Below are 7,830 nucleotides of genomic sequence, written 5' to 3'. Positions count from 1 at the left end.
GGACAGTACTGTGTACCAGACCGCCCGGATAAGAGAGGTTCCACTGTATTATTACAGTTACTTTATTTTATGGATAATAATAACTATAACTAAATAGTTCAGTTACAAGTAATATGTAATGAATTACTTTAAAGTAACTTGCCCAACACTCAGTGGTAGATCCAGGGGCACGTGCCCCCCCACCCCCCTCTTTAAAAAACTTGCATACAAGATCGAGATACTCTAATAGAGCAGTCAATTACTCTAATAAAGCAATCACAGTGTTCACGTAGTAGTGTAGCTTACCTATGAAGCTATAAATAAGGATTTTATATTACACACGTGTTGTAATATGTATTTGGTAAAGGATAACTATATAGCTGCTACTATATTATTGCTGTGACCTTTTTTTTTTTGTTTTTTGCTTTTCAACTTTTTTCAGCAAGGTGCCCCCCTCTTTCCAAACTCTGGATCCGCCCCTGAGTCACTGGTGGGAAAATCCCTACTTCAGCATTAACCATATTATGATGTGCCAATGTAGGGTTTTCCCACCAAACTACACCGTAGTTTCACTACTTTTAATTGCTTTGATCCCTTAATTAATATTTTATATACTGGTAAATTGAGTTATTTATGTAGCTAAGTATTTATTGCATTCAAAATAAGTACAAAAACCAACATTAAAATGCACCAACCAAAAAATGAGTTGTAGCCATTATGTTATATTCTGTCTTGCAACATCTCATCATGATCACGGACTTTAATCCATAACTTTGCAACCTTAAAACTGCATATAAATAAGATTAATAAGTGTGAAAGTAAGTTAATGAATGTTTGCAACCCATGTCAAGTAGCTACAGTACGTATATCACTAAATGTACAGAGCTGTCATAGCTTGCACAAATACTTCAGAATACTTTGGTATAGCATTTTTGATCCCAGTATTTGGTATTGAGAAATACCCCGGTATCCTGGCAGTCAACTAATTAGCACTTGGTATCGCTTTAAAAGCAGTTAAGTATTAATCTGTAGCTACTATCCAGAGTTGGATATATACATCTGTACCACAAGTAAAAGTTGCTTATGGCTAACAGGTTATAAATAGTAGGCTGGCACTATGTTGTAACCTGAAACCTCACAGTTTACTGTTGGGCTGGCCTTCTGATACACCCATCAACACATAACTTAATTAAATTCCAAGACCTGATGTCTGGCTTCCCTCTTAGCACAATACATTCATACAGGTATATTTGAAAGTCAAACGGTTTGATGAAAATACCGCGGTAACAGTATTTTCTGGTATACCGCTCAGCACTACTACAGAATGCAAAGTTGACAATAAAATGCATGCATGCCTGCTTAGTACAACTATAAAGTGATTGTCCTTGACGTAACTGAATAATACTAATAGCCAGTTGATAAACAGTAAAGCCCAAAGATTACCAATCTAAGACAAAATCTTTATATGGCATCGCTATCAAAGTCAGCAGTAGTAAGTATGTCAGTCTTTTCAGGGGTACTACTCACTCTAATCCCACCATGAAAAGAACAACTCCACAAGGATAGCAAGTTTGTGCGCTGTTCATATTCACAGTAATGTTCTTTCTCTAGTTTGTAACCTCCCATAGTAAACAATTTTTTTTGTGAAATGTTTCTTTAAAAGTAAGTTGAAGGTTTTCTTGATCAAGTCCTTCAATGCACTTCACATAAATATGAAATGTAAGAAGATTAGGAGAATTCATTATAAGAGAAGTAATACCTTTACTGGTCACAGAATTTACATCTAACAACACATGTACCAGTCCACCATGAGCTGATACTGTAGTCATAAATGTTTCAGGAATGTCAATTTGTGTTATTGAGTGGAAGCATGGCTCTTGTAAATTGTAGCAATTCGCTGTCAGAAGCATTTCTCCACTAGCATGTAGACAAGTAAGATACTTTAATTTCTTACAGGCATTGAAGACACTTTGCATACCTATAGGCTCAATCCGAAGCATGTAGCAGGATTCAAGAAATGGAACATGAGCAATTAAAACAGACCGCTCATTGTCTTCAGAGCTGTCCCAATACCAAATTCCGCTATGTAACTCAATTGCTATCAGAGTTATTAATTTTTGATATAGGTTGATCATTTTTTCTTTCTCATCAGCAGTACTTGGCTCTGTCACATATAAATCCACTGCCAAGTGGGTCAGTCTCATACAACTCAATATATTCCAAAACTGTACCTTATCTTCTACTTCAAAAATGTCGAGTAAGTTGAGCCCTTGCAAGTTGTTACAGTAGGTAGCAATTGATTGTAAACCTTGTAGACTTGTCAGACACCAACTATTAGACCGCAAGTTTAGTCGTCGAAGGTTAGGACAAGCAATGGCCACTTGTTCCAAGTGACAAGAAAGTAATCGTAAATGACTACAATCTGACAGATCAAAATCAACCACATAATTCAAGCTGGGAGGACTGACAAACTTTATTACTTCATCACCAGATTCCATACATGCTGCCTTATACCATGTCTCACCACCATACATACAACTGGTGAGGAACACCCATGGAACGTCTCCATCTAACCCAAGCACTCCAAAGTCACTAATTTTTGCAATGGGAAGAACAGCTGTTTGACCAAACTCTATCTGAATTTCTGGAATATTGGGGAAAAGATCAAGATACTTTTTATTATAGTAGAACCTGAGGAACCCATGATGACCAGGTGGTGAGTTACAATTTAAAATTGACCATGATCGAAGCATTTCATTTACTGATTGACAGTCAAAGTCTGAAGTTACAAAATTAATATTCTGTGGAACAAATCCATTACTCATCCATTCTTTTACCCATGCATATATTGGAACTACAAATTGATCAAGATCTACGTCATGCTCACCAAAGTCGTGGACCAGTGGCTTTACTCGAACGGTGAGCTCCTTCAAGTTACTATTAAATGATAATGTTAAAAGGCGCCATGTCTCGCGATTCCATTTAGCGTCCAGCTTCTGTAGTTCTTTCATGTTATCCAAAACACTTCTCACTTGTTCAAGATCTAATTCAGTCGTTGGTATATCTAGCTGTATCACGTTCCTGCAATGGTCTAGTAACTTAATTAGTTTAGAGGGCGGGACATGGTCTGGGAAGGACAGTAGCTACACATGTTCGCCGTACGACTGTAAAACACTCTGTAAACACAACTCTTCGCAATCACGGTCCTCATAACAAGGCCATTCAAATTTGCGCCACAATGAAGGCGTTTCACAGATACTTCGTAGCTTCCTCGAGGCGCACCTCAGTCTTATCTTGTCACGAACAGTTGACAGAAACGATATTATAAGGCCTATTAATTCAACTGGTAGCTCAACAAGCATCTTTGCAGAGATGAGGCGACAATCGCAAGTAGGCGAGACTCATATTTCCTCTGAGGCGCTTATCCTCCCCGTGATTCCGGAATTCCGTAAATTTTGGATATCTCCGTGAATCTCACATCAGAGTTGGCACCATCGATTTTATTATTATTATTATATTATATTTAGGCCACTTCAACTAAATCTTTTGTTTCTCGGGCGAAATTCAGCCAAATAAAGGTCGGTAGGTCGGTAAAATAAAAATAAAAATAGGCTATTTTGCTAGTTGAAGAATGATATTGCGAGTCAAACGGTGGCTAAGCTACATTACGGTTGCTGTATCACTTGTGAGTAGGAAGCTATATGTTGAGATATTTAGTGTTACTTACTTTTTGAGAGCTTAAAGATAAATTTGCAACTCCTTTGTGGCATTATCACTCTTTACAAGGTGATCACGTGATTAACATAATTATTTTATGCTGAAAAATATAGGGTCGGTCGGGCCCGAGAAACAAAAGATTTAGTTGAAGTGACCTTATTACTGTGCAGCAATCAAAAGATTATAACGCACAGGTGTGATCATAAAAGTTACTTAAGTTATTACAAAACTCATTAGGGGTAGAGGAATTAATTACATCAGCAGGGAGTTAGTTCCATAATTTGATGGTTGATGGGAAAAAGGAAAATTTGTATGCATCAATTAGAGTCATTGGTTGGTGATAGTAGCCACTCCTTAAACTTGAAAGTTTAGGGGTAAGATCATCTGTGCCTAACTGGTAAAGTAGATAATAACAATAACAAACAATCTGTAGGCACAATCAATATCCGTTAATTATTTTGTAAAAAGTACTTAATTTAGCTTGGGTTCTTCTTGCCTGTAACAATGGTAGATTAAGAGAAGACAACATGTTAGTAACACTTGAATATCTTGAAAAGTCATTAAAGCAAAATCTAGCAGCAGTTCTCTGGATTGATTCTAGCTTGTTTATATTCAACAAGGTGTGGGGATCCCAAGCAGATGCAGCATATTCAATGATTGGACGAACCATAATCTTGATTTTCAAACAATTCAGGCTGGAAACTATTGGATCGTGCATGTCTAGGTTTAGAGGAATGCGATGGTGCTGCTTTATAGTTTCTTGCTACAGATCTAGATAGCGGATTGAACCTGCATGAGAGCATTTTCAATGGAAATTACGTACTTAAGTATTGCCATACATATTAACTACGCAAGTAGATGAATGAAGCCCTTTAAACAGACCAATGCACCTCATTGTATGTATAGGTACAGACAGATTTGGAAAAACTCCATAACAGAACCAACTTCCAGTGAATGGTCTATTAGAGTAGTTAGGTGACTGCTCTATTAGAGTATCTTGATCTTGTACACCTCCAATACTGATCCGGGTCCTTGTTGCATAAACTTTAGCATAAATTCACTGATAATACCTTGGAAAGATGTTTATAAGGTGGTTTTATGAATATTTGTATTATTAGTGATCATATAATTCTGTTAAGACAAAATTTCATTATAATACTCAGCATATTGATCAAGTAAAGCCTAAAAGTGAAGGGGGGAGATTCAGCCCCCAAAGCCCCCCCCCCCCCTCCCCCCCCCGGATCCGGCCCTGAATAGACTAATTACATACATATACTATACATAGTGTTAAACAAAAACTGATCAATCAGCTTCTTAAAATCAACTGATGCTGCACTAACTACTTCTGGAGGTAAGTTATTCCATGGATCTGCAACTCTTCTTGTAAAAAATTATGGGATTAGCAGAATTTCTGCTACTGGATAAGAGACACGTTACAGCTCTATAATTATGTGGATTTATTGCTCCTGGATTGTATGGAATCAAGAAACAGGATCTTCAGCCTGACAAGGTACCTCATTGTGATGCTGTTTTGAGTATAGCTACGTACATTAACTAATTCACCATAGATTGATGTGTTTTCATTTGGGATGTTCTTGTATGCGTTAGTCATGCTGCTGAAGCCATTTAAATTACAAACAGGACCACCACAGTATTTGGTATGCAAGAAGCAACAACCACTGATACCAGATCTAGAGCCTACAAAGGTAATGAATGACCCCTATGCATGCGGGACATCACACCTTAATTGTAATATTTTTATATATTTAGCTACATAAATATTAAATTTTATTTGTTTTTGTTGTTGTTGTTTTTTGATTTATTTTAAAAGGTGTAGATATACTCCATTGTGTTTGTGGATATACATAGTTGCCCTTTTTTATTCAATGAGTATGTAATAGTTTAGATTGATCAATGAATTTGTCATTCATAGGAGAGTTTTGCTCCATACCTTGTGCAAAAAATGATGAAGTGTTGTTGGCAACAAGACCCCAGAGATCGGCCAAGCATGAAACTAGTATTGGAGTGGAGCAAACTACAAGAGTTAGCTTCTTTGCGGACTGTTTATCACTTTGAATAGAAAAGGCTAGGTAGTGTTTGCCAATGCTTAGTTACACGCGATCATGCACATCACTTCACTACCACTAGTCCTCGAAATGTAAAGTCTATACTATTCCAAACTGTCAACAATACCCTCCACTGTTTCTCCTTACCAACACAAATCATTCCTAATGTTAAGGAGATATGTAAATCGTCATACTCAAGTGTGGGTAGCTCAAGTTAATGATGATGGCATTACTTCAAAGCTTACCATTGTTACTTTTAGAAGTAGCGATCTCAGATATTGGGTAAGGGACTTTTAATTGCACATGTTCTATATAATATTATACTGTTATGTACTTTTAGATACACGAAGGCAATACCCCAAGAATAATGGGTATAGCTGATGTTATCAATTATATGTGGGTCTGTACCACTGATTACAAACTTTATATCATTCACACTGCCAAAACGAGCACTGTTAGTTGTGTAGGGTTAGAAAATTCACTGCTACAAGTGGCCTACAGTTGTTACATGTTCCAGAGTGACACACGGTACTGATCCTGTGGGATTTGTCAGAAATATGGTGTCTGTATGATGAAGTTGATAGATCAGGAGTACATGTGATTGGAACTTTGCAGTTTAACAGTCACAATCCCATCAGTATGTTGTGTAAAGTTGATATCCAGCAAACGACAGAGGTTTAGGCAACCAGAGGAGATAAAGAAATTGTAATCCTCATGCATCTCCAACATCATTGACATGTTTGTGAAGAGTTGTTTGTGTACATTAAATAGCCTAAATAATGTATAGCCATCTACTTTTTATTGACAGTCCAAGTTATCCATTTTCCCACATATTAGAATTGATCAATGTGCTGTTATTTCTTTAGGTAACCACCGTGTGACAGCACTACTTGGCCATAAAAATCATCTGTACATTGGAACATCTCTGGGAACTGTTGAGGTGAGAGTGGGTGTTTCTTGCAGCAGTTTTCATGGCATGACAGTAAAGTTAAGTCACTATTGCAGCTCTCACCACAAAGCATATGTGCTGAATCACACTCAATTAATGTGCTCCATTACAACATCATCAGTCACTGCACAGTCCAGAAAAAGAGTACAGCAAGAATCAACAAAGCTTATATGCTGAATACTCACACTCAAAATGTGCTCCATTACAACATAATCAGTCACTGCACAGTCCTCTTGTTTCAAGAAAAAGAGTACAACAAGAATCCTCTGCAAAAGAGTGCTTCGATTATGCAGGCAGATACAAAGAGCTTTAAATCAGGACTATATTCAGTGCAGTTGTCAATGAAGTGTTTAGACACTCCTTTAATGATTAGCATTGGAAGTGGCCTAGCTGATCACCTGATTCCTGAACATAACACCAGTCAAAAGCTTATTACTGAAAGTACTACAGCTTTATTCACGTGGAACAGTCTTCCACAGAATAGCAGAATCATCATGGCAGTATACACACAAGACATAACATTTTCATCTGATTTTACAATAATTATGTAGCCATTTATATGCCGTGCTCATAATACAAAGATGCTAGTTTTAAAAAATTTTGATGTGTTAATAATATACTGTATGTATTGTAATATTTCATGTTGTGTATGCCACAATGTGATTAGTTCTCAATAACATTTTTTCCCTTCAAGGGTTATGAACTCTTTTCCCTATTATTAACTCTTGATGCTATATTAAACATCACTGCTTATGCAGCAAGAAATCTGTTGGCATGCATGCAGAGGTATACTCAAACAATTCATGCATGATGTATGAATGCAATTACACCCCACTTCAAAGAGTTTACAGAGTGCAGTATTATAGCTATAGAAGCAATATCATAGTAGATCAGAAACATATCCATGGTTTCATGCAGTTGCAAAACAAGTACTGGCCTGGCAGATGAAGATGCAAAACGAGTATGTACACCATCAGCTACTGTATGGCTTCCATGTACATTTTTCTCTTTGTTGAGATCCTTGTGGTAATTTTAATTGCACGCCATAGCAAACTAATGATTTAAAAAAAAACAACAACAACAACATCAGGCTTAATCTGGCCACCCTACTAACTCAAC

At 37.0% G+C, this 7,830-nt stretch overlaps 1 long non-coding RNA gene across 3 annotated transcripts; it reads left to right on the top strand.

Moving 5' to 3' along the window:
• The first annotated feature begins 4,994 nt into the window (after positions 1 to 4,994).
• On the top strand, positions 4,995 to 7,391 carry LOC136241275 (uncharacterized). Of its 3 annotated transcripts, none has more exons than XR_010694232.1 (5): positions 4,995 to 5,206; positions 5,265 to 5,402; positions 5,630 to 6,044; positions 6,103 to 6,500; positions 6,629 to 7,391. It is a non-coding gene; the product is annotated as an uncharacterized lncRNA (long non-coding RNA). The 3 variants fall into 3 exon arrangements; XR_010694231.1 differs by having other exon boundaries at positions 6,103 to 6,702; positions 6,768 to 7,391; XR_010694230.1 differs by having other exon boundaries at positions 6,103 to 7,391.
• The last annotated feature ends 439 nt before the right edge of the window (positions 7,392 to 7,830 follow it).

The sequence above is a fragment of the Dysidea avara genome, chromosome 12, assembly GCF_963678975.1.
Source record: "Dysidea avara chromosome 12, odDysAvar1.4, whole genome shotgun sequence".
Classification (NCBI taxonomy): domain Eukaryota; kingdom Metazoa; phylum Porifera; class Demospongiae; order Dictyoceratida; family Dysideidae; genus Dysidea; species Dysidea avara.
The sequence above is the reverse complement of the archived record's forward strand: the minus strand, read 5'-3'. Positions and strand labels throughout refer to the sequence as shown.